Genomic DNA, 24,667 nt, shown 5'->3' with positions numbered 1-24,667 from the left:
ACAAGACAGATTTAAGTACTAAAAAAATTCTTGTGAGCAGTCAGCAATGTTATTTTTGAGCCATTTCCTGACCAATACAGCTTTAAATTATGTGCAGTGCATTCAATAATCTAACATCAAATTTCCTTCTTGAACTGGTGCTCTTACAGTCAATTTTTATTGGCATAATTCTTTTCTGACACTACTAAACTTTTCTATTTTATTGTGCCCAGTACTTGTTCTATTTTTTTTGAGCATGATATTTACCTTTTAAGAATTCTGCGCTAGTATATGCAAATTCATTTTCATGTATGGGCAATAGTAAAGTCAAATGAGAAGCTTTTAATCTGAAATTAATGAAATGATTAATGCCTACGAGTGTTTAATAATTGAGAGGCTCATGTATCAGGACTATTTTTTTCTTCATTTCCTGATGTACTTAGACTTTCCCAAAGAACTCCAATCTGTCATTCTGAAGATCCGCATACTGAACTAACTAGTACAATAGAACTGAGCCTATCAAGGTCTTTGTAACAGAAACAGGATACAAAGCTATCAAACTGTCAGCCTTCCATTTATACGTCCATCTCTGAGTATGGACACTGAGATGAGTTCTTCCATGTCCATGAAGACTAGCAGATTTTTGAATTGTATGAATGTGAAACGTAATTCCTGAATTTCCTATTTTTCATCGTGGCGCGTGATCTGTGGTTATTACTGTGCTTACAGACTGTGTATAGCTTTTGTTGGTAATATCAGGGCAGCTCTGAAAGTAATGTCTCCTATTTTATTATATTGGCCCACGACATCAGATGTAGGTGTTGGTGGTATGACAGTAGGAGTTGAACCTTTCTACCATTATTCCATTACATTTTGTCGCTGTGCAACAGATAGCAGCAGAGGGGCAGTCTGACAGAATGGTGTCTGTCATGGAAGTGTGTATGAAGCAAAGGGGTGGAATTGAATTCCTCCATGCAGAAACAATTGCATCTGTTGGCATTCATCAATGCTTGCAGAACATTAATGAAGACTAAACTGTGGATGTGAGCACAGTGAGGTGCTGGGTGGTGCGCTTCAGCAGTGGCAACAGTGACTTGACAAACATGCCACGTTCCAGACAGCTGTACACAGCTGTCACACCTCAAAATAAAGAGTGTATTGGACATCTCATCTGTCCAATGAATGAGTGAATTACGACCAGGGAACTGTGTATGAAGGTGAATATGGGCTTCAACTCATTGGAAATGATGGCAGAAATATTGGAATATCACAAAGATTGCACCAGGTAGATGCCATGAATGCTCATACAGGAGCAGAAAGAACATTGTACGTAAGTTTGACAGGACTTATTGAAACAATGCACAGCTAAGTGATAGTTTCCTGGATCGCATCATTACTGGTGATGAGACACATAACCAGAATCAAAACAGCAGTCCATAGAGTGGCAATATGTGAATTTCCCATTGCAGATAAAGTTCAAGGTGTTGTCTTCACTGAGTAAAGTAATGTGCACTGTCTCTTGAGATAGGAAGTGGCTAATTCTTCTGGATTTTCAGGAATGTGAACAAACTATCAAATCGGATCACTACATCGTGTTCTTACAAAGCTGAAGACTTGAATATCCAGAAACACTTCACAAAAGAAGACAGCCTTTGTCTTGCTATTCAGTAATACCAGGCCCAATAGCAATTTGAAGATTACAGAGTATATTTCCAGTCTTGTCTAGACCGCCCTACGACACCCATTGTATAGTCTGGATTTGGCACCTTCTGAATTCCATTTGTTCACGTTAATGAAAGAAGAACTGAGTGAACAGCATTTTTTGAGCAGCTACACCATCATAGCAGCTGTGAAACCATGGGTCACCTCCACTGGCACACAGTAATATGAGCACAGCATGCAGGATCTTGTTCATTGCTGGTGAAAATGCCTGGCTAATGGTGGTGAATATGCTGAAAAATAATGTTTTGTAGCTGCAAATTTGCCCTATCAAAAAGTGTTACTGTTTTTCAAGCTGTTGTAGTTTCCATGGAAACAAATAAGAGGCGTTACTTTCAGAGCAACCTATGTATATCTGGGTTTCTTTTTAATATTTTTCTTTTCCCGCACTGATATTGCTTCCATTATTAATGCCATTTTTATCTACTTGCCTTTGAAGGATGTCCTTGGGTCAAAATGTTGATGGGCAGTATTGAATCCAATTCTGAGGTATATCACATGTTCTCAAGTTTATAATCATCTTTCCTGCTCACTCTTCTAACGAAGTCTGAGGTTCAGTTTTTAGAGAGTATTTGCAGGATTCAAGTGTTATGAGAAAATGTTAATAGCTAATGACCAGTCTGCATGATTATATATACTGGGAAAATGTTCTTATCATAAGTGTTTCTCCCATTTGCAAAATTATATCACAGTGACATTGGTAAAATAAGGTAGAGGCTGGTAAATGTGTCCCATCAAATGTGACAAGCAGAATGCAATTTTGTTAGTACTTCTGTATTTCTCACCAATTCAAGTATGTTGCTGGGGATTTTAAGGAAAGGTTTGGTCTGTATATGAGGGAAATAAAAACTGTGCCAGATTTGTAACAGGGATAAATAGGCATAGGTCAGTCAGTGTCAGTGGACATTTAGTGATTCACTCAAAGCACGTGAATCATTATTTCTCCAAAACATCTCATCTTTTCTTCTAAAGTAACTTCAGGTTCTGCTTAAAAGCTGAGCAGATGCTGGTGCTTGTTATTGGGATGTTAAGACTGAACTCAGACTTTGAACCCATTGCTAGGATACAGGAGCGCTCACAAAAGTGATGAGCATTATCAGTGGTAAATAATATTTTTCCTATGTGAGCACTAAGGTGCATTTCAAAGAAATGTGGGCGTTACACATCCGTTATAGCAGGGGGGGTTACAAGAACAGTGCTGGAAGGAGCACTGCGGAGGCAAACTGACGTGTGAAACATGTTTACTGTGATGCTTTGTGCTTAGCCAGGCTTTTAAGGAGCAGAGAATTAGGAAAGGTAAATTAAGTAGATTTCCTTTGAGTTCTGAGATCATAGGTTTGATCTGTAAAATATTTGTATCATTCAGCCATTCTGTTCAGTGACTGTTGAACAGCATTCATGGCTGAACAGTACCGCTGAGCATGCATTTTCAGTATGCTTGAAACATGCTTATATTTTTCATCAGGGAATGACCAAACCAAGGTCACTGTAGATTTGATATTACATTGGTGGCAGGGAATAAAAGGCTGCCTGTAATTGCCGAGGGACATAGAATAGCCAGTGCTTTCCCTTTGTGTTGCTGAGTTTGGAGCAGGCCTTTTCACAGGGGCGCTTGGTCTCTGAGAAAAAGAACATTCAGTGATGCTGACCTTGAGTGTCTGAGAGCTGCTGCAGGGAGAGCTCCTAGCAGGGTTTATAGTTGCTGGTATCTAAAATCCAGTCAGATTTAATATTAAGGAAAAAAAAAATCATTCATATTTGATCAAAAATACAAAGAATTTTGAATTGTTTGAACTAATAGAAGAAAACTTTTATTGGAATTATAAAAATTATCAGAATAACAACAGCAGTGTATTTTTTAAATAATTTGTTTTTAACATTCCTTTTGTGTTGGTGACCCCTTACGCATAATGCACTCAGATATTATCCTTGTAACTTTATGTAGTGATATAATGTTACGTTCTGTCATACGGAGTGTGCATAGCAAGTATTAAATTGAAGATGCATTTTATGTCTGTTTAGCCCATCTTGTTCATTTTTTGTTCAGTAATGTCAATATGGTTCAAGGGTTTGGGAAATATACCTTTTTAATTCATTACGTTCTGCAGTTGGATCTTGACTTGGAGTTGAAGAAAAGCAGTGTATGAGGGAGATACAGGCAGTTTTTCTCCATAACAATAACAACATTGCTGCTAAATGATTTGCTATGTTTTTTTTATGTTTTTAATTACTAGATTATATCTTAAATCAAGTATTCAACTTTGCATATTTCAAATTTGTTCAAATTACAGTCACATCATTATGTTCAAATCACAGTACCAAAAATATGGTTTTGCTACAGGATAATTAACCAATAACTTTGAAATGTGCAAGCAGGGAGTCTCATTTAGGTAGACAGCACAAGAAATAAGAAAAGCAAGTGATGCATTCTGTTGCATTCTTACCTTTGAAAACAAAGCTTCAGTTTACTTTGTTCTTGATTGCATTATTCCATGACAGATTTTGTGATCTATAGTTATCTTACATAGCTGCAACATTGAAACTCTTCACCCTTTAACATGTGCTCCTGAATTAATTGCTTTGAAGTTCCCAGAATTATTCCAATGAAAAATAAATAAACAGGACCTGTAAGACAAGTTTGATGTTATGAGTAGTAAAAATAACTAATTCTGTGTAATGTGACTTGGAGTATTCCAGCCAAATTTTTACATACTGGAATATGAACGTACAGAGCAGACCATTATGTCTTTATTTTTTCTTATCATTGGGACGTGGTTATTGACTGAATTTTTGCACAGAGATAAGTCAGATATTCAGTGAATTGTAAGGTGATACTGCTGTGGTGTGGTTCTTGATGAAACTGTTGGAGCTAAAAGGAGGCTTTTCCTATTCTGATTTTCTGATCCATCTGCGTAATTTATCTTTGTACGTGTCTTTCTTTTTCACAGTGGTGATATCGTGAGCCTGGTAATGAAATGGATGACATTTAAAAGCGTAAATTCTTCTGTGATAGTAAATGATTTGATTATTTATTTTTAATCTACTTTGAAGGCAGAGACACATGAATTGAAATCCAGGACCCATAGCTGAACTACGCTGCGGCATGTTAGCAAGTATAATAATTACCATGATATTGACAAATATGTAATGAAAATACATATCACCCTTATCTGATATCTTAATCTCTTATGCCTCCAAAAATCTGTTCCATTTGATAAAATCTGATCATTTTTCTATGTGTTTAGAGATAATTGGTATCACTTCTGGATTTCAGATTGCCCGTCTCATAAAATGACATTTATCAAAATAAAAAAATGATTGGACACCTACACTACTTTTAAATCTCTCTATTATTTTCTGTCTTTTCCAGCAGGGTGCAGACTTAGAGGTCACATTCAGGTTTGTTCACATAAAATATTTCTGTGCCCAAGAAGTACATACAGCCCACAGAAAGTACGTTAGGAAGTGATCTGATTCCATCCATAACACCTGTTGCATTTCCTTTGGTTTATGGGCTGCAGATTTTTCACTTTTATTTTATGCACTCACTGGCTTTTCCTTCCTGCACCACTGCTGGGTGACTGCAGGCAGTGCTGGCAGACATTCGCCTTGGAAGGCTGACAGTTTGCCTGAAACATCCATGTTACAAATGGGATGCTCACCTGAACCTCGGAGGTAAAGAAACTGTTTCCAGCTTTGGAAAACTAGTTTTCTGCACACTCTTGCAAGATGCTTAACTATGTAACCCATGGATACGTCCTAGAAACTGATTAAATGGAAGACTTTTATTTATACATGGGAATTTATAAGCACTTTGCTAATTCTGGATTGTATAGGAGTGTAAGTTATTTGGCTGTTCTGAATTTGTTCTGGAACTTTACCTTTACCCATTCTTTGCACCGTTTTCTTTCTCAGTCCTTACTGACGTGGTCATTTGCCTTTACTGGAATTTTTAAACCACTGCTGTTCTTCCTGTTCATTGTAACCCACATCAGTAGGAGGATACAAGGTAGAAAGAATATTAATCCTCATTAAAAACATTTGAATATTTTTTTTTTCTTATTCATGATGTGAACTCTCATTTGGAGTGTGCTCACATCAATCTATAAATGGAAATGTGTGGTTATAATTTATTTAATGTATTATGAACCATTGATTGATTAATTATAAACAGGAATTGGCAAGAGAATCTTAAAAATCTATTTATCTACCTACTGCTTAAGGACTTTTTAAATCTGTACAAAAGTTCACAAGATGATTGGTGGAATAATGGGATTATTTCAACAGTATTTTTCACTGGTGGATGGATATAGATAATAAGTCTGAATTAACTTTCTCACTGAATTTTGTTATGCACAATGTATTCTTATCTGATAAGGGTATGCTTGGCCGTACTAGAAGGATGCACAAAATGTGTTGCTTCTGTAATCTAGAAATGGTTTCTTTTTATTTTGAAGTGAATGTAGTTGCACGAATGATAAGGAAAGTGTTCTATTAAACCCAACAGAGAGCTCAGGCACTGTCTTCATTAAAGTGGTACAAAGACCACACCATCTGCTACAACTAGTCCCAGCTCTCACTGGGTTTGTTTGCTCAGTAGTTCCTGCTGGTTGAAGCCACCTGTTCACTTAATTAGAAACACTTTCTTAAAATACTGCATACTACAAGCACTGTCTCTCAAGAGGTGAAAATCTAAAGCAAAGAAACAACTTAAAAGTTAAGGATAAACTTTGTTTTTATCTTGAGTTTGTGAGACTGAATAAATGAAAGTAAATAAAGTACAGCTTTTAGAAAATGCCTCACCAAATTTTGTTTTGCTGCAGACAGAGAAGATGTTTACTTCTTCCTCTTTTTTTCAACAGCCTCACTTTTACTCAGTCCTGCAGAGCTCAGTTAGGACTTCTGCATCTCACTAGCCTGAAGAAGAGAATGTTGTGACCTTGCAAACATAAAATTTAAAGTGAGATCAAGGAGAGGTCTTAGAAAGTATTCCTCATTAAACTGATTGTAACCTGCTGGTGTGCAAAAGAAGTTTATGTTATCCCTCAATCTCACATACATTGCAATCTCCCCAGAAATGCTAAAAGTTATACCTGGTTTTCTTTTCCAGTGCCCAAGTGCCTGAAAGCAAATAATACTGATAATGTATCCACCTGTTTTGCTGTGAAAACTCTGACCCATTTTGGGCACCCTGTAAAGGAAGGGGAATTTAAGGACACACAAGAGATTATTGACATGAAATGAAAGGCACTGGGAAGCAGTTGCTGTTCCAGTTAGAATTTGCGGGTAGTGTGCTGGAGGCCTGATGTGTTTTGTTTATTCTGCTTTTTTATTATTTGAATCCGCTTGCTCTCGTTTTCTAATTGAGAAACTGCAGCAATGCTGAATCTGGTCCACTGAGCTGAAAAAGTTTATTATGATTACTGGGACTAATCATAATAAATGCATCAGTGTTCATCTGTGCTTTGTTTTATGAAACTTCTGATTTTTCTGTTGTGCGGTAAGATTCACAGGGCACTTTCATCACAAACAAGCACTTGCAGTCCCTGTGCAGTCTTTTCCAGCTGAAGCTGTACAGCCCTTCAGAAACTTTTGGAAAGATAAGAGCTTCTTCATAAGGTGTGTTCTTCAGATTTGTTTTGTGAAGCTGTACAGTTGGATTGTCTTTATATTAAGAAATAAATATTGAATTTCTTTAGTGTTGAAATAGGTTCTTAAATGTTGGACCTACAGTGTGTCCCTCTATAACTTTATTGCTTGCTTTTATGCTGGTAATCTTAATGAATTGGTTAATTACTTAATGGAACTTGAAGATAATAAACCTTCCCTATGTGTTTAATATTAATTATGGCTATTATCATTATTAAGTATTACTCATTTACTGCAGAAGGGACTGGATTGTGGCTGCTGGTACAGAAGATACTGTAGAATTCACAGTAAGTCTTAATTTTGTCCTCTGTTTAACTCAGGGCAATTTCTGACTGTGATGAGGGATAAAGAATTGAATCACATAAGTGAATTATTCCCTATTGGAAGCTCAATAGTGTATACAATACTTTATGACCAATGTTATTTCTTTCTCCCTCTAATCTCTCCTGGTACTGTGCTCTCATGATGTTGCTGCTTTGAATAATTTCTTGCTTCCTGTAATTACCTAGCCTATTATATCCAGTTTCCTTTCCAGTCATGCTGTAGTTATTATTCTCAGTGTAGTTATTATTCTCTTTAACCCTGGAAACTCCCTTTGGGGGTCTGCCTTAATTTTGGCAGTTCTAAGACTATACATTCTTCACTTTCTGATTTCAATGATAAATCAGATACCAGTGAAATTCATTGTGACAGGTCAAGAAGAGACAGATCACCAATTACGCCTTGTGTTTCTGAATTTTGGGTTCCTGTTGCTGTGGGTTGCTTGTGTGTAGTTCTTTTTTACTTTGGCCATGATCCATATATCAAAACATAATTTGACATAACCCGACTGGCCGTTTTAGAGTTACAGGTGAGGAAGGATGGGGGCTGTGTCTTTTCACTGAGTCAAGGACACAGTCCAGTCCGTTAACATAACGTGAATGACCGTCAGTTTAACCAGGAAGCTCTGTAACTGCTTGCTGTCACTGCTGAGGATTCTAGAGCAAAGACTAAAAGAGGCAGTCTGAGTATCCAGCTTCAAGCAATGACTGAGCCAATTGTAGATTACAATTGATGAAACATATTCGGCTGCGGACTATGTTCTTCTGGAAGCTCAGAGCACAGCAAGATTAATTTATAAGGGAAGTTCGAAATGGAAGTTCTTAGTTACAGCCTCTGAGATGTAGGAAAGGAGGGCAGAAAAAGTTCTGAATCTGTATTTTTACTTGGATATGAATGTTTTCTTATCCTTACAATAGCACTCTGAAACTCTTAAAAACCAGTCTGAAAAGATACTAATGAAATTTGCTGTTGGTATTACCTGGCATTTAATATAATTATTGCTGATACTCCATCTCTTAAATAAATGTGGACTATTTCCTACCTATTGTCTTTTGAGAGGAAAAAAGGTGTGGAGTGTGTGGAGTGAAGTAAAATAACCACATTTATAAACACATTTTTATAAATGCCACAGATAGTTCACTGGGGAGAATATCAGAATTCTCTTTAAATACCATAAATTTGGAAGAATTAGAAGGAAGAATCTGAATAAAATTACTTCTGTGTATGTCAAGTTGATATAGTAGTTGCCATGGTAAACAAATATTGTACATAAATACTTAAATAACAGTTGTATATTTAGAATGGTAGCAGGCTGTTAGCCAAGTTGTACATACTGGTAAGCAAGACCCTGCAGAGAATCCTTTTACTTCGACTGTCTATATATCTAGTCAATTAATGAACTTACATTTAAATAAAACTAATTGTTGCAGCCTTGAACTGGAAGCTAGAAAGCAAGTGAAAGGGAGGAATAAGCATAAGCAGCGCAGGAAGTTTTAAGGCGACTCCATACCTCTTATCACTGCAATATATGTCTGGTTCTGAGACATTAAAATGAAGAAAGAAATGCTGTATGAGTTACAAATCCAAATATTTTGATGACAAATAAAGTATTGCCTTTTCAAAATATTGTAATGTATTTGTTAGCTCCCCCCAGAATGCAAGTGGAGAGGACAGCATTCCATCTGAAGGCAGAAGGGGAGTGTCAGGCTGACTGAAAGCAGGAAGAGTTTAGGGCTGCAAATAAACAACAACAAAAATTGATTTTTTATCATAAGATTTTAAAAAATAGTGGACTTTGAAGTTACTCATGAACATTGGTGTTCTACTATTTTGTGTTGAAATACAGAATTTTGTTTGTGTTCCAAGACTAGTCAACAAAGACCAATTCCTTTCTGTATGCGTCTTTTGATTTTGAGTCTGTGTAGCTGCTCAGAGTTTCTTTTCTTCTACCCTTTAACTCATATCTCTTCAGGCTTATCCTAAGGCATTTTTTGTACCTCATTACTTCTCAATTTCAGCAATGGTATCATGAGCAGGGATACATATTAACACCTTGCTAAGATAACTCTCTCCCCTTTTGCTGTCAAAGGCTTTGCCATTGAACAGTAGCCTATCCAAAGACCAGTAGCCAAAGCAAGGTGATCACCAGTGCTTTTCTGCACAGGTGGGAGTATGCCTCTTGTGTCCTTGTGCTGCATTTAGGGCTGAATGCTTTGTGCTTCTGTTGAGTTGAACTAATAATGATCATCCATACTGTGTTACCATCATCAACGTGATTATAGTTTCTAGTGCTTATCTATGATCGCTCATAGAAACTCTCTTTGAGCATGATGCAGAAAAGCTGGTTTCTGTAGACAAAAAGAAATAATTTTTATCTAGGGAATAAAATGTTCTAGATTAGTGTCTGTCTGATGTTGCAACCTGTTTGCTGTGCAGCAGTAATGTTCAGGAATGACCTGGTCGCAAGCCACTGAAAAATCTTCTCCTTAGTGGACAGTGATTTTTTACATAGGAAAAGAGGGAACCTGAATTGCACCAGCACTTCTCAAGAAAAGTTCAAATGTTTATGGTTTTGCTCACAGTGTGATTCAGTACAGAAGGATCTGTGGCTGTCATCTTAAACATAATGTAAGGTTTGTTTAGAGCACATAGCTGATTTCTGAAACTCTTGTAATTCTCTCATCAGTTTTTTTCCTCAGATGAAGGGGCAAGGAGTCAACCTGGTGACACTGCTCCCTGGTCCCAAGGTTTGGTGCAGCTCTCTCGAGGGGGCAGTGCTCTCTGTGTCCTAAGAACTGATACTTTCTGATCAGCCTAAACCAATGTCAGTCTTTTCCAATTTCTGGTCAAATTCATTACTGTTTATTTCTGTAATATGCCAAATCAGTAAGCCTGTGTGCAGAGGTCAAAAGGAAAGTAGGAATGATCTCCTGAATCTGTGATATCATTTAATCCTTTCTGCTATTGTATTTGCTTGAAGAAACAGGGTTATCATGGTACAGACGAATGTAGTTTTTAACACCTTTTTCACATAACACCTGGAAATGTAGCACTGCTTTTTCACATATTTATCATTTGTTATGATTTATTTTACATCGGGCAGAAGCAAGTGGGGAAAAAAAATGTTGTTATGCACTTGGCAGTCTCATAGTACTGAGCAATTACTGGTCTATTTCTGTAGTATAACAAAAAAAAAATAAAACAAAAACATCCAACAAACGTATAGGTGATTTATTCGAATACAGTTTTCTTTTGGGAATTATTGTGCATCTTGAAGTAATTTTTTTGTAAGCTGGTCATCGTTTGTCTACACAATTGAATAGTTAATATAGGAAAGACAGTAAAATGAATAATTTGTGAATATGAGCTGATCTAATCATCTTGTCCAGTTCATTATTCAGTCATTTATTCTAGATAAGTATAAAATTGGTAGTACTTTCTGTTGTAGATTAAATGTGTCGTAGGTTTTAACCTACTATCATCTTCTGTACTTCCATGCTGAGGATCCTTTAAGTAAAATCAATACCTCTAGAATACCTTTTAATTTTCCAACTGCAGAAGCATCTTAGAGATAACAAGTCTTTGGCAAGGTCAGCTGTTTTACAGCTGTAGAGGGAAAGGGTAAGAAGAAAGATAGACGTTATTCTAAAATTCACTGCATGTATCTTAGCTGGAGTAACGTGATCACATCATGCCCTGAGTTACCGTTATATTTCTGTATTTTTTATACCTGAGTTACCACATGTATTTCCCATATATAACCTATTACTACTTTTTGTGCATATGATCCTAAACTTTCTAATGCATGTGTGACACTCGTTCCCATTCCCCCGCATCACTGTCCTTGTAGTCCAAAGAATCTGCAGAAATTTAAATGATTTTTTTTTTGGTTGTTCTCTCTTAGCCTGTATAGATCACAGCTCAGTTTCATCTGCTGTAACACAGTCACTACATTTGTTACCTTCCCAGGGAATGGCTTACATTTATTGCTTGTCATGACAAGCTTAAATAATGTTATGCAATTTGGACAGCTTAGCAACTCTGTTTATTATTTTTTAATAGAGAACAGATGACTTCGACTTAAACCCTTTCAACAGTTTGTTTTACTTACACCATCCATTGTTCTGTCTTTGACACTCTTCCCAGTTCAAGATAGGATTAAATTTCTCCTTTTAAAGATAATGTAGGTTCCATTGGATATTAATCAAGAAATTCCAGCAAAGACTTGATAATCATGTATGCCACCATAAGTTACCTTTATGTACTTAGCAATACATCCGATGAATGGCTTTGGAAACTAAATAAACAAATAGTGGCTAAGTAGCAATAAACTAATTAATTGCTGTTTATATTCTATTGCCAGGACAACAGAAACTCATTTAGAGCTGCCATTAATTGTGGGGTAAATATATTCTGAGAATAATAAATGTATAAGATTATTCACTATTCAGAGTAAATACATGATTAGTAGTTGTCAAAATGCCTATTCTTGACAACAATAGGGCCTAACAGCTGCTTTGCTGCACTGTGCCAACACTTGCTCAGGAGCTCCTCAGTTCATGGACCAGTGAAGCAACAGACAATAACAATTCCCTTGCTGCCATTAAATTCTGCAGAGTCACTGTAGATGCCAGACAGCACTGGCGTGTGAAGCACAAATAGTTCTTTGACTTTAAAATAAATAAATAAATAAAACATGAAAATCCTGCAAAAAAAAAGACTAATTGCATGCAGGGAGGGATATTCCAGTGCAGAACAAGACATGGCAGTGTAATTAAATAATGTGTAAAACTGGTTTCGCTGAAAGATAGCATGCTTCTCATTAATGAGGCTTTTTAAAATGTGGTACACAGCTCTTACCTACATGTATTTGTTGATCTGTTGAGAATGCTTTAAGTGGTTTAATGTTTATCAATAAAGTGATAGAAAAATTCAGAATTACTTGGGAAGTATTCAATGGAGACGCTTTCCTGAACCATATTGTTCAGATTTAGGAAGTTACCAGTTAATAGCTGTGGAAATGTCTGCAGTTCTTAAAAGTATTCTCAGGAAGGCAGTTTGTTACTTGACTAAATGTAAGTAAACCATGAAGATTAGAGAAGGTACCCTCAAACTTTGTCTCTCTGAAGTCTATCTGGCACTTTTTGTATTGGGAAATATTTTTAATATTTCTGATTCAAAATGATTATAAAACATTGTTAAATGTTTATTGTAATTATTATCATTTAAATGCACAAGATTGCTATTTGCAGTCTCCTGTGTTCCCATGCTGCTTTCTGTATTTCACCTTGGTGAGTTTTTTTGCAGCTGTTGTATATTAAAAATTCTGAAAATGCAAATATCAGGAATTCCATTTTTAAAAAAGAAAAGATTTCCAGTCTTTTCTCAAAGGCTTTAATATATAACAAATTATGATCTGCCTTCCTTTTTGTGAGTTATTCCTCCTTCAGATTCTTGAAATACTGAACTGTTTAAGAAACACCCTGAGCTTAGAACACACAGCTGTGGCTCCCAGTAACTCACCGCCTTAGCCCATAAAAGTTAACATCATTTGGCAAAATGAGTTCCTGTTAACCTCTTGAGCAATCAACAGGAATTTTTATAGACAAGATGTGGTCCAGACTAATTAGAGTTTCATCCCAAAGGAGATCAAGGTGACTCATATGCCACTAATACATATTACATATATATATATATTCATCTACTTTAGTCCTTTAGGTTGGATAGCAGTTCAGTTAATAAAGGAGTTAATGATAATTTAGATTTAAATGTATTTTAAATTGTATTCTTACCTCAGAAAGCAATAGTAGTTCCCTGTATTTCTTAAGAAAATACATCTCTTTCCTTGAAGCACCTCATTGGAAAAAAAAAAAACAACTTTGGAAGTCTGCTTAGCAGTAAGTTGGTGTATTATAACTAGAATTTATGTAAGAGAAATATTAAAATACAAAAGAGATTGGTTTTCAAATACAATAGCCTCATGTATGTAGTCAGAATATGTAACTATAGCAATGATGGTAAATACACAAACCTAGAACAGTTTAATGCAGTTAGCTTGGGCTTTAAAGAAATGAAAGTCAAAAGAATTCTTCAAACGTTGGATTTTGAAACAGGTAAGTGAATCATCTGGCTGTAATGGTTGTATGAGCAACACCAGTGTGTACATTTTCTCCAGAGTACATGAATGCATCTGGTCTTTGCAGCACCTGTTAGCAACACTGCTGCTGCTATGAAATGAACAAGTAGTATGGATTTGAGAAGCTGCCCAGGAAAGAAAGGGAAGCAGCAGCATGATGGTGTCAGTATGTCTAGAAGATTGGCTGGCGTAAAAACATTTTAGGACATTTGACTTTCTCAAACCAAGAAGTTTGGAAAAAAATAATAAGAAACGGTAGTCAAAATATCATCACCCAAAACATAGATATAGGAAATAAAAGTGAAGTGTGGGTGTCATGTTCACTTCTCCAAGTCAAGGTATATAACTCCCAGTTATATATTTAGTCTTTGTCTGAATGTCTCTTCTTTTCCCATTGAGCTCTTCTTTCCTCTTCACATGAACTATTCAGGCAGAGAAATATAAATTAGAGGGCAACAAACAGAGGCAAAAACTATATTTTAAAATAACAGAGCAGATGTAAGAGCAGATCAGAATTAAAATAGAGACTAGAACTTTTGTTTCCGTAAGATAAATGTCAGGCAGTGCAATGCAGAGAGGTAGTGCAGGCATATAGCCTCCTAGTTCTGGGCTAATTTACACTGCTGGAAATCTCAGCACTTACCATAGAACCGATAAAAGTATTTAATCTGTTTGGCATTTTTCTTTCTGAAACAAAAAATTCTTCTGTTGTGAGGGTATTCACAAATTGTTGTTTGTTGTGAAGCAATCTTGTAAATAACAGGAGGGGAAAAAACCATAGACTCTGAAAATTTTGTTTTCTATAGTGATCCAGGACTTATGTTTTCAAATTAGCTTACCATTTAAGAATATATTTAAGAATATTGACATTGTTACTTCAGTTATAATAAAAGTAAACACTTAAATATTTGTTTTTACAGTTTCAGTGTTTACCTTTCTTTTTCTTCAAGCACTATAGAAGAAAAAGATGAAAATTAAACAAGTGTTGTTTCATGAAAAATTGGAAATGTTTTAAGTTACAAGTGTTGTTAAAAGTTCCATTGAATTATTCAGTGCTTTTAAAAAAAAAAAAAAAAAGGTCTGTGTACAACTAAGTCTGAATTTATTTGATCTATTATTTTTATATAGATGTCTGACATTTCTTTATGAAAAAGAATAAAAGATGTGAAGCTGATCCATGATGTCAAATTTTTATCATGTCCAAACATTTTATGGTTCTGCATGCTTCAGATCAAAGAATGCTGGATTTTCTTTTCACTTTTTTGATTTAATCTAACCAAGAATAACCGTGTTTTTGTGTACATTTTATGTTTTAAGATGTTTGGAAGATGAAGTGAGAAGCTTAGTTATTTTTTAGCACAATATTAAATATTTGGGAGAACAACCTTGTTTTCAGACTTCAGCTCCCAGTTGAATAATGAGTTAGTAGTAAAGGGACAGACTGAAAACAATACCCAGCCTTAGGGGAGGGCAATAGTAACTAGCTATTCTGAGTTTTTAACAGTATGAACTGGTAAGCTGTATTTTTGATCTGAACAGTTACAGTTAGTTGTAGGTGTTATAGTACTGTTTTTCATTCCAGATGGCAGTGTCTTTACTTTGATTGCTTGTTGTAGCTTTACATGTTATGGCTGTGCAGTAAAGTCTTTAGTTCGTAACAGATGAAGGTCTGGCGTTGTAATTTTGTCATTACACTTAAAAAGCTAATACTACTCTGGCAGAGAACTTGTATAGCCTTTCCTTGTAGAGTTTTAACAAACTTTGAAATACTTTTTTATTCACAGAAATTGTTTGCATAATCTTGGGATTAGGAGTCAATGTCTGTTGTATTCAGTATATTCTGGGAAGAGTATTCAGGGAATGTCGTATCTGTTAAATTATGTAAATTATGTACATGCAGTTGGTTAGAAAATCAATCTCTTTTCTAACAGTAGTCAGGAAAGCCTTTTTGTTTTCATTTGTGTTTACTGTTTCAGGTTATTTTTGGAAATACCTCACCTCCCCTGTAACTTTTGCACTGCTCCATGCATCTTGCTCCTCCTTGTGTAATAAAAGTCATTCAGCTTTTTGTTTGGTAAGAAAGTGCACAGGTCCCAAAAGCTTCTTTGAGAAAAACACCTGGAGATTGTAGTTCTTAGTTTGCTGCAGATTAGATAGCCTTCACGTGCAGAAACAGTTCTAAAATAACTTATTATTTAAAAGAAGGCATTTGAGACTGTTCAGTTAGGGGAAATATGTAACATACTTTCAGATCCAATAAAAGTTTGTTCTTTGGGGACTGTGACAAATAGACTGACTATGTGCACCTGCAAAAAAAACCTGTCAGAAATGCAAGTGTTACTCAGTCCTTCACTGTCCCTTGTGAGAGACAGAACTGTGCTGGGAAATATCAAGTCAACATTATTTCTAGTAGACTTGATATGTGACTGTTTTCCAGTCTCTGTTATGACCTTTTACAATATTGTCTGCTTTTTTAGGTCGATACACAATTGAATTTTATGTCACATATGCATTATTTAGTAAGAAAAAACTTAAATTTCGCATTTCTGGAGAATATCTACATGCACTTTTTTAAAGTGATCCACGATTGTAGATAGTATGTCTGTGTGTATATATATATATATTTGTATAAATATATATGAAACATTTCCCTCTGTTATCCCCTCTCTCTTTAGACCTCTGGCATTCCAGTAACATCACTTCTGTTACCCTTTTCCATCAGTTGGGCACAACTATGGCATGGAAGCAGAAATTCCCATCAGCATTCTGACTGTGAGAGCTTTTTTTTTTTACATGCATCTTCTCTATCTAAGCTGTCTGTGCAGTTAAGCTGGATTTTTAGAAAGACATACATGCTGATCCAATGTTTTTTCCTTGGAAACTCATGGGAATTACGATCTTCAGGTTTTGTTCTCTTGCTTTTTTTTTTTTTTTTTTCTTTAGTATAGCTCTATTAATTTTCTGACGTGTTTTAGAATATGCAAAGTGTACAGAATTTTGACCAATCAAGAGAATGTTTGTCCTTTAACAGCTCCATAAAGTGCAATTGCAATTCAGAATGGCAATTTACATATTTTTCAATAATTCCAAACATTAAAACACTTTTTTTTTTTTTTAAGTTAAAAAAATTGTAGCTTTGACACCTTTTTTTTCAAAATCTTTGTGTTCCTGGGAATTGTTTCACTAAACTGCCTGCGGTTGATTAAACAATTTATTAGAATAATGTGTTGCAGAGAGACTTTCGTACTGGTTTTTTTTTTTTTTTGATTTGTTGAATTCATACTACGGACTTCCAACAGATGTTTGAATTAAATCTATTCTTATTAAAGAGATTATTAGTTTTGTTAAATTTAGCTCATTTTTCAGCTTTTAAATTGTATGGAAATAAGAGAAATGATTTAATTTGGCATATGCAGACTACATTGTGTATTTGTCAATTCAAAATAGAGACATTCAGCTAAGATAAACTCTAAATAAGTGATTTACAAGCAGGCATATTAATCCGGTATGCCATAATTTAGTAGATATCCAACTTTGCTCACATAGCTTCTCAAATCAAGTTTTAAAGTCCCTGGGACATCTAAAACATGGGTTTCTCCATTCCATATCATCGCAAATTTTATGTTGCAATTTAGTCCATGTGTTCTGTATGATTATAAACAAGTGATTATTTGAATATATTGGATTTTTTTTTGTCAGTTTACACTATGTCAAGAATGTACCTTTCCTTCAATATTAATAATGTTGATATGAATGTTTTAATAATTACTTCTACCAAGTGGGAACAAGCAAGAAAGAAAAAAGAACAAAAATATAAGCAGTTACATACTTTCACAGTATAATTCAGAGAGCTGTAAAAAATATCACTGTTTTTAGACTGATAAAAATACCAAGATTTAGTTTCTGGAAAAGCATGCTTGATTGGAGGTACAAGAAGAAAAAATAGATGTGATGTCAGAAGAGACAAATTTAAGATTTTATGTGGATCTTTAAACATGGTGATATTGCAGTTTTGTGTTTTTCTTCCTTTTCCTTGCTGATGAGGGTGATTATTACTAAGGGATAGATTTTTAGTTTTTATTTTTTTGTTTGAGAGGACGTGCTCTCACTCTCTTTTTATAAATAGCAAGTGCAAGTAGTCCTTTTACTACTGACAGGATGTTAAGAGCTGAAAATTCCAGGCAATTCTGCATCTTCAATTTCAGATTTCTTCATGACTCATTTCACTACACAATGGAAAAGTATCAGCATAGGAAGGAGGCTAGCCTGTTTCACATAGGAAAATAGCTGGAAATTTCTCTGCTCGGATAGCCAGGGAAGGCAAATTGTGTTTGATCTTAGACTGCATCCTACTGGAGTAGGCAGTATGGTAAATATTAGTTTTACATAAAGCTACAGAACTAACATATGTATCCTTCCCATATGGGGGTAGATGAGGTAAATTTTGCCAGTCTGTATCCGCTTTATACAAGGGGATGCCAGGGCAATTAAATCAGCCTTATTCTTAGCAGAGATGAAAAGCTGAGAAACCAGCAGCTTAGTAGGTTCAATTTACAGTGAAAAGATTCAGAGCATCTGATATACATTGTCATTTAGAGATTTATAGTAAGTCACAAAGGCAAGTAATTTACTTGTAAAGCAAACAATCAAACTAAACAAAGCAAAAAAGATACAGCAAACCAAAACTCATCAACATTTAGTTACCCAAAAGAGCAAAACAATTCCTCTAGTCTCCAGCTCTAAGAGGAACAAATTGAGGTAAGCATAAAACAAATTTAAATCTTTGTCCTGACAAAGTATATAACTTTTAATACTGACAGAATGGGAGTTAAACAGTAATGTTAAATGCTGCATGCAATAGAAAATACATTTGCATGATCATTCAGCACCTTGTCTGTAGAATATCCACATATAGCTCAATACAGAACCTGTTGCTACTGATCTCTTTGTGTTTCTGCCACCAATGTCTATGAAGTTACTCAAACAGATAATATCCTTAAAAGATGTAAGTCTTCGGGGTTTACCTACACTTCTGTGTTGAGCTGTGGTACTTGCACTTAGGCACTATTTTATAAATCAAGGTGCATTCTTGATCTCAACTGTGTCATGTGTATAATTTATCTCACTAGACACTTTCATAATACATCAAGATTTGATGGCAGCTTTTAAAATTAGAACTATTAGAATATCTTAAGTTTCCCTTCATAGATACCTTTTCCTCCATTCATTCATTTTATGACTGAGAAAATAAATGTTCAGCTCATTTGTTACATTTGTATCATTAAATATGTTCATCTGTTGAAAAATTAATTGAATGTCTTCCTGTTATCCCTGCAAAAGAGTATAGGGTACTTTTTGTTGGATATCAACCCTATAGTTTATACTATTGAAAATAAGGGACAAATAAGGAACGGTTATAAATGCCCAGGTCAAAACTATCAGGATTTGGTTCTGATGTGTTAATTGAAATCAATCATCCAAAAATATATTTTAGAAATGTGTACAGAAATTGGGAGCTTCAAAAACTTTTTCAGAATCTGCAGAAGTGGATAACACGTGATATTAGACTACAAAGATCGTTGTTGTTGATGGAGTTTCATGTGATGAGAGTGTTAATGAATCAGTAAATTTATTCGTGTTATTAAATGTTTATGTGATACAGCTTGGCACTTTATCCTGTAAAACATTTTCTCTGTGGTACCTACAGTTGACAGAACTCATTTGAAATGTAATATTTTTGTTTTGGTATTCAGTTTGACATTTTCAAAAACAACTCCTAAATCTCAGCCATGCCTGTTTGACTTTGACTTCTGCCTCCTCTCTGCAGCTTGAAATACAGCTGATGTCTTTTTCCAAATTAAAAAACATCTTTCAAAAAATTTAGTATTATTTATTGCTGAAAAGGGGAAATACAGGAAGATAACTGTGATAAAATATTTACAGTTTGGTTAGTAGGTCAAAATGGCCAAAAGTAGCTTTCAGCTCTGCACAAGTAGTTGTCTGAAGCAACTCAAGTGTTAAGAGGCCAAATTCTAGCTGTTCTTCAAATGGCTAAACCAATCACTTACAACTGCAGTCCTAAAAGAGGACATTTTACGATTTGTATATTATTTATATCAGCTGAAAGGCTGTCTTCTGAATCCAGACACTGATCTCAAGTATTTGGCCTCTGTTATTTCATATTACATAGACTTTCAGATTAACATCTGTTTTGGAGTTTATGCTTAATCTGAAGAGCAGGCACTGTCGAATTTGCTGTAATTCATTGTGCTTTATGCTTTCCAATGTGAAGAAGACCCCTCTGTTAGTTTTGTTGGTTTGTTGGTTGATCTGGGGAGTGAAGGTTGTAAATGGCCATTAGCTTCCTGACAGTGGGGCTGTGAGACACACAGAAACTGTCTTGTTTCTGCAGTACTCTTTCCAGGGTGTGCCCATTCCTTTTCCTTTTTGACGCTACCAATTTGCATTGCATTTAGGTGATATGTCTGAAATCATGCATGTTTTTATTTTTGATTTAATTGTTTTCTAATCTGCCATCCTCTCATTTGTAATGCACATTGAATGATATAAGAAAATAAAGTCTTTTTAAGACTTCTCTTAGTGGACTTCCAGCCTGGATGCAATTTAGTATTTGGGCAAGTCTGAAGCTTAAATTTACTTGAAAATTACTGTTTTTGACCCTCAAATGGGGAGGGAGACATTTCCATAAGCCAAATGCTATTATAATGCATGAGAATATACATATTTTTTTTTATGAGTGTCACTGTGAAAATAAGCTCTGATTATTTTCATAGTGAAAATAAAGAGAAGTTCGTTCTGATAATTCTGGGATTCTTCTGAATGTGAATTATAATTAGAACACTGTCATTTCACCTGGGTAAGGAACAAAGAATATTTTCTCACAAGTCTCTCTGAGTGAAAATTATGTTTTCCTGATATCTGCTACCTCTTCTGCAGAATCTTTATTTTAGTGAAACATACTTATTAACTGTAACCATGTCCCTTCAGGACAGAACTATTGAAGGTATGACAAGCTGCATTTTTTTAAGAAAGTCAAATCTGCATATCTATTTTTATTTTTGTTTGTGTTCATTTAAGGAGCATAATCCTATCTTCTTAACGAACAATTTCAAAAATAAATAAATAAATAAATAAATTGCTAGAATACTTCATCTGTAAAAATGCAAAGTGGATAAAAGATTTGGGGAAAAAAATCCGCAACTTTTTGTTTGAAAACCAAGTCCATAATCACATATCCAGGGATGGAATTAGAAGCAACATATAAACTAATTCTGTAATATTTCTGTCATGCTATCAACTGGCAGGTCTAAAAGTATATTTTGGTTGTTGGCTCTTCTTCATGTGTAGCTTCAATATATAATGTCTATAATTCCCATACCATTACTGCAGTGATAGAAATTGAGTGCTCATTTGCCTTTTGCACAGTATTCTGTGTGAGTGCTTCAGTGTAATCAGAAAGTTTTCTCAAGAGCTTCATAGTAGAAGGTAACTACACATCCGTATTTATGTAAATGGTATGGATTTAGAACAATCTCAAGAAGTAAAACAAATATGTCTAATAAGAAAACTCTACTAGGAAAGATTGGTGTATCTCTTGTCTCTTGTTGATTGGTAATAGAACACTTTTATGTTCTGAATTCACATCACTGAGCTATTATTTTGACAGGTCCTAGATAAAATACACTCCATATGTTTTTCCTTTAAGAAAGTAACTTACAGGAAACATTTATTCTTTGCCTTGCTCACACATTTCAGGCCCATCAAAAGCTCCCTTTTTATCTGACTTCAGACTGTGTTGGTTGTCAGTCTCTTTACAGTAGTTTAGATAGCATTCTTGTCAGCTTATTTAGAGAATGATTTGAAGTAGCATAAAATAATTTCAAGCATTTCAGGAAGTGTACAATGGTAAGATGTATCTACTATGAAAAAGACGCAGATTTAATAACTTCCAGTGATATGCAAAATAAAGTCAATTCATAACCTGAATCTCTGTAGTCATTTCAGCATGGTTTACAAAAGACTTTTAATGCACTTTGGGTATCTGCGGGCACTTCGTCTGCATAAGGAGAATGTTTGCTTAATATGTGAGACTGGGGAATGGGTTTCAAGTGGGCTAAATCCTGTCAAAAAGTTCTATTTGATTAAAAAGACTGTGTGTCTTTGTGGCCTGCCTCAAACGTACCACTATGAAACTGAAGAAGTGTTGCAGAGTATTGAAATAAAATTGTTGAACTAGTGAAAATAGTTCTTATGTTAGTGATTCTGTAGCAATATAGTAACTTCTGATGGCATAAAACTTCCACCAGCGAAGTGCATCTTTTAGGTATATTAATAGTCTGGTAGTTATGAGAGAATGCAAGGCTATCACTTTTCAGGGCAACTCCTTGGTACTTAGGCATGTACATTTGTTTTTTGGAAACTTTAAGTTGTCGTGGTATGTGATGGGTCTCCAAAATTTCCTTTTAGTTTTATCCTCTTTCTGTGTATAGTGCAAGAGAGTAATGTTTGCCTCTAAAAAGTAGAAGGATTGTGTGTAAGGTAACTTAATGGAAATGTTGTTTGTAAAAGGATGTAATATACAGTAGATAGTATTGTAGGTGATTGTTAATTCAGAGAATTATAGAGCAGATCAGGCTGGAATGGAAATAAAAATATCATCAAGTCCCACCTGTTATGGGGAAAGGGAACCTAGATGAGAATTGCTATTGAGAACTTTCTGGTCATTCCTGAGAACCTCCATTGGTGGGGTTTATATGTCGTTTGTCCAACGTCACATATTTATTTTTAGGATTCTAGCCAAATTCCTGAAACTGTGTCAGTGCAATTCTATGATCTCAAAGTAAGAATATGAACTTGGTCCGTGCAGGTACTGCCCTGCTATAGAGGCCTGAAGAACATGCCTTTCTTCCCTACCTCTTGTAAAACAGTAGCATTGTGGATATTCATTTTCTCTCTGATGGTGGATATTTGATGCACCTTTATTTGGTTATATTCCTAGCTGTGCCCCTGCTCTACTACAAAGGGATCATTATACCTGATACAAAGACAAAAAAAAAAAAAAAAAAAAAAAGAGAGAGAGAGAGAAACTTGACCTAATTCAAATCCACTGGAAAGGAAGTAATTTTGCTGTAATTCCCCCTTGAGTTGGTTTGTCTCTGAAAGCACAGTTTAATTCTAATGGCTGTTTAGTAGTTTTCTCCTTGGAGCATTTTCCAAATGGCAAATCATTTCTCTTTATCAGAATCCAGAAGGAGGAAGTGTGCCATTACTGTTGCTACAGAAATGTAGGCAGATGGGTTAAGGGACTTCTTCAGTGGAAGTGGAAACAAAGTGGTTGATGGAGGCAATAGTTTTAAACCTAATACTCAGGTTGCTACACTGTTCTACCCTGCTGTATAGGTATATTGGTTTACTCATGGATACATTCTGAGCACAGAGATAAATACAAACATGTACTCAATATCCTGAAGGATTAATTGTCCATGTGAATTCTTTGAATAATAAGTATTTTAAGAAATGTTTCCTTTCCTTCTTAAAAGAATAATGTTTATATAGGAAATATTTTTTAAAAAAATCATTGTATGTGCTTTCTAGCTACTCGCATTTTTTGAGTCCAGCTTTCATTTTGAAGTGATTTCTAAATAAAAAGAAAACCTCCTTATGCTTAGAAATTGTTATATGTAAGGTTTGGATTGGCTTTAATGTAGTCCCCTGAGGTGCCTACTGGCAGCGTGGCTCAGGTGTGCTGGCTTCAGCCAGCTCCTGGCCCAGGCTCCCTGGCTGGGGCAGAGGAGAGGAGTGAGGAGCTCCACACCAGACAGAGGCAGCAGTGACATCTCAAATTGACATTCATGGCTGAAGAGAAATCCACAAAACAGCAATCTTCCCTTCTATGATTCTTAAAAAAATAAAAAATAAAAAAAAAAATTAAATTAGGTTCTTCCCTGCAAAAATAGATGATCAGTATGTGAAGCATTATTCCTCAAAAAGTGGTCCTGATATTCAACTTAGCTGTTTTGTACCATGGGTGCTGAGTAAAGTACAGTGCATTTATGGTTCCATCTGGAGAGAATCTGCAGTAATGAACTCATGTTGTTGTTTTGCCAATTTAACACTTCATGAAATACTGAAGTGCCACTTGCACGTTCAGAAAGGAATGCTGCTAGTGATTTTGTGTGAAGCAATACAGGCTGAATACAGTAATTTTGAACAGTTTGTTTAATAATATGAAGAGCAATATTATCAGTTGTAAAATCATCTTTGCTTATATATTAATATTAGAATAGAGGTAAAAGTGATGGGGTGCCTTCGTCCTGCAGTATGTGACCGCTGGCTCCAGCAGAGCCACCATCTCACTTTCAAACTTGGAACCATGTGTGTCTTTAGATCTCCACAAATTCGGGCTGTTTATATCAGCTGTTCATTGTGTGTATAATGTTTTACAGAGCAGAATAAATACCATAAAAAAATGAGCTGATAAATATTCAGCTGAACTCTAAATTGAGTTCACATTGTTTTGGCTAATGGCCTTTCGTTTGACTTTCAGTTTGCTCTAAAACATAATTTTTACTTGCAGGAGCACAGACTGAAAGTGAATGTTTAGCTTATTTACTTACCAGAGGTAGACTCTATTTTACTTTAAGTTAAGTTGATGTAGATCAGGGGAACTGCTCTAGAATCAATGGAATAAAACAGTGACAAGAGAATCAGACTAAATGGTATTCAATAGATCATGAATTCATAGAGTGCTTTATAAAAAGATGTGTTCTGTGGCACTCTTGAAACGTTGTTTCCCCAAATCACTAATATTTCGTATGAGTCTAGAATGTAAATGAAAATTTC

The sequence above is a fragment of the Tympanuchus pallidicinctus genome, unplaced genomic scaffold (assembly GCF_026119805.1).
Source record: "Tympanuchus pallidicinctus isolate F22 unplaced genomic scaffold, pur_lepc_1.0 scaffold13, whole genome shotgun sequence".
NCBI lineage: Eukaryota > Metazoa > Chordata > Aves > Galliformes > Phasianidae > Tympanuchus > Tympanuchus pallidicinctus.
Note: the sequence above shows the minus strand (reverse complement) of the source record.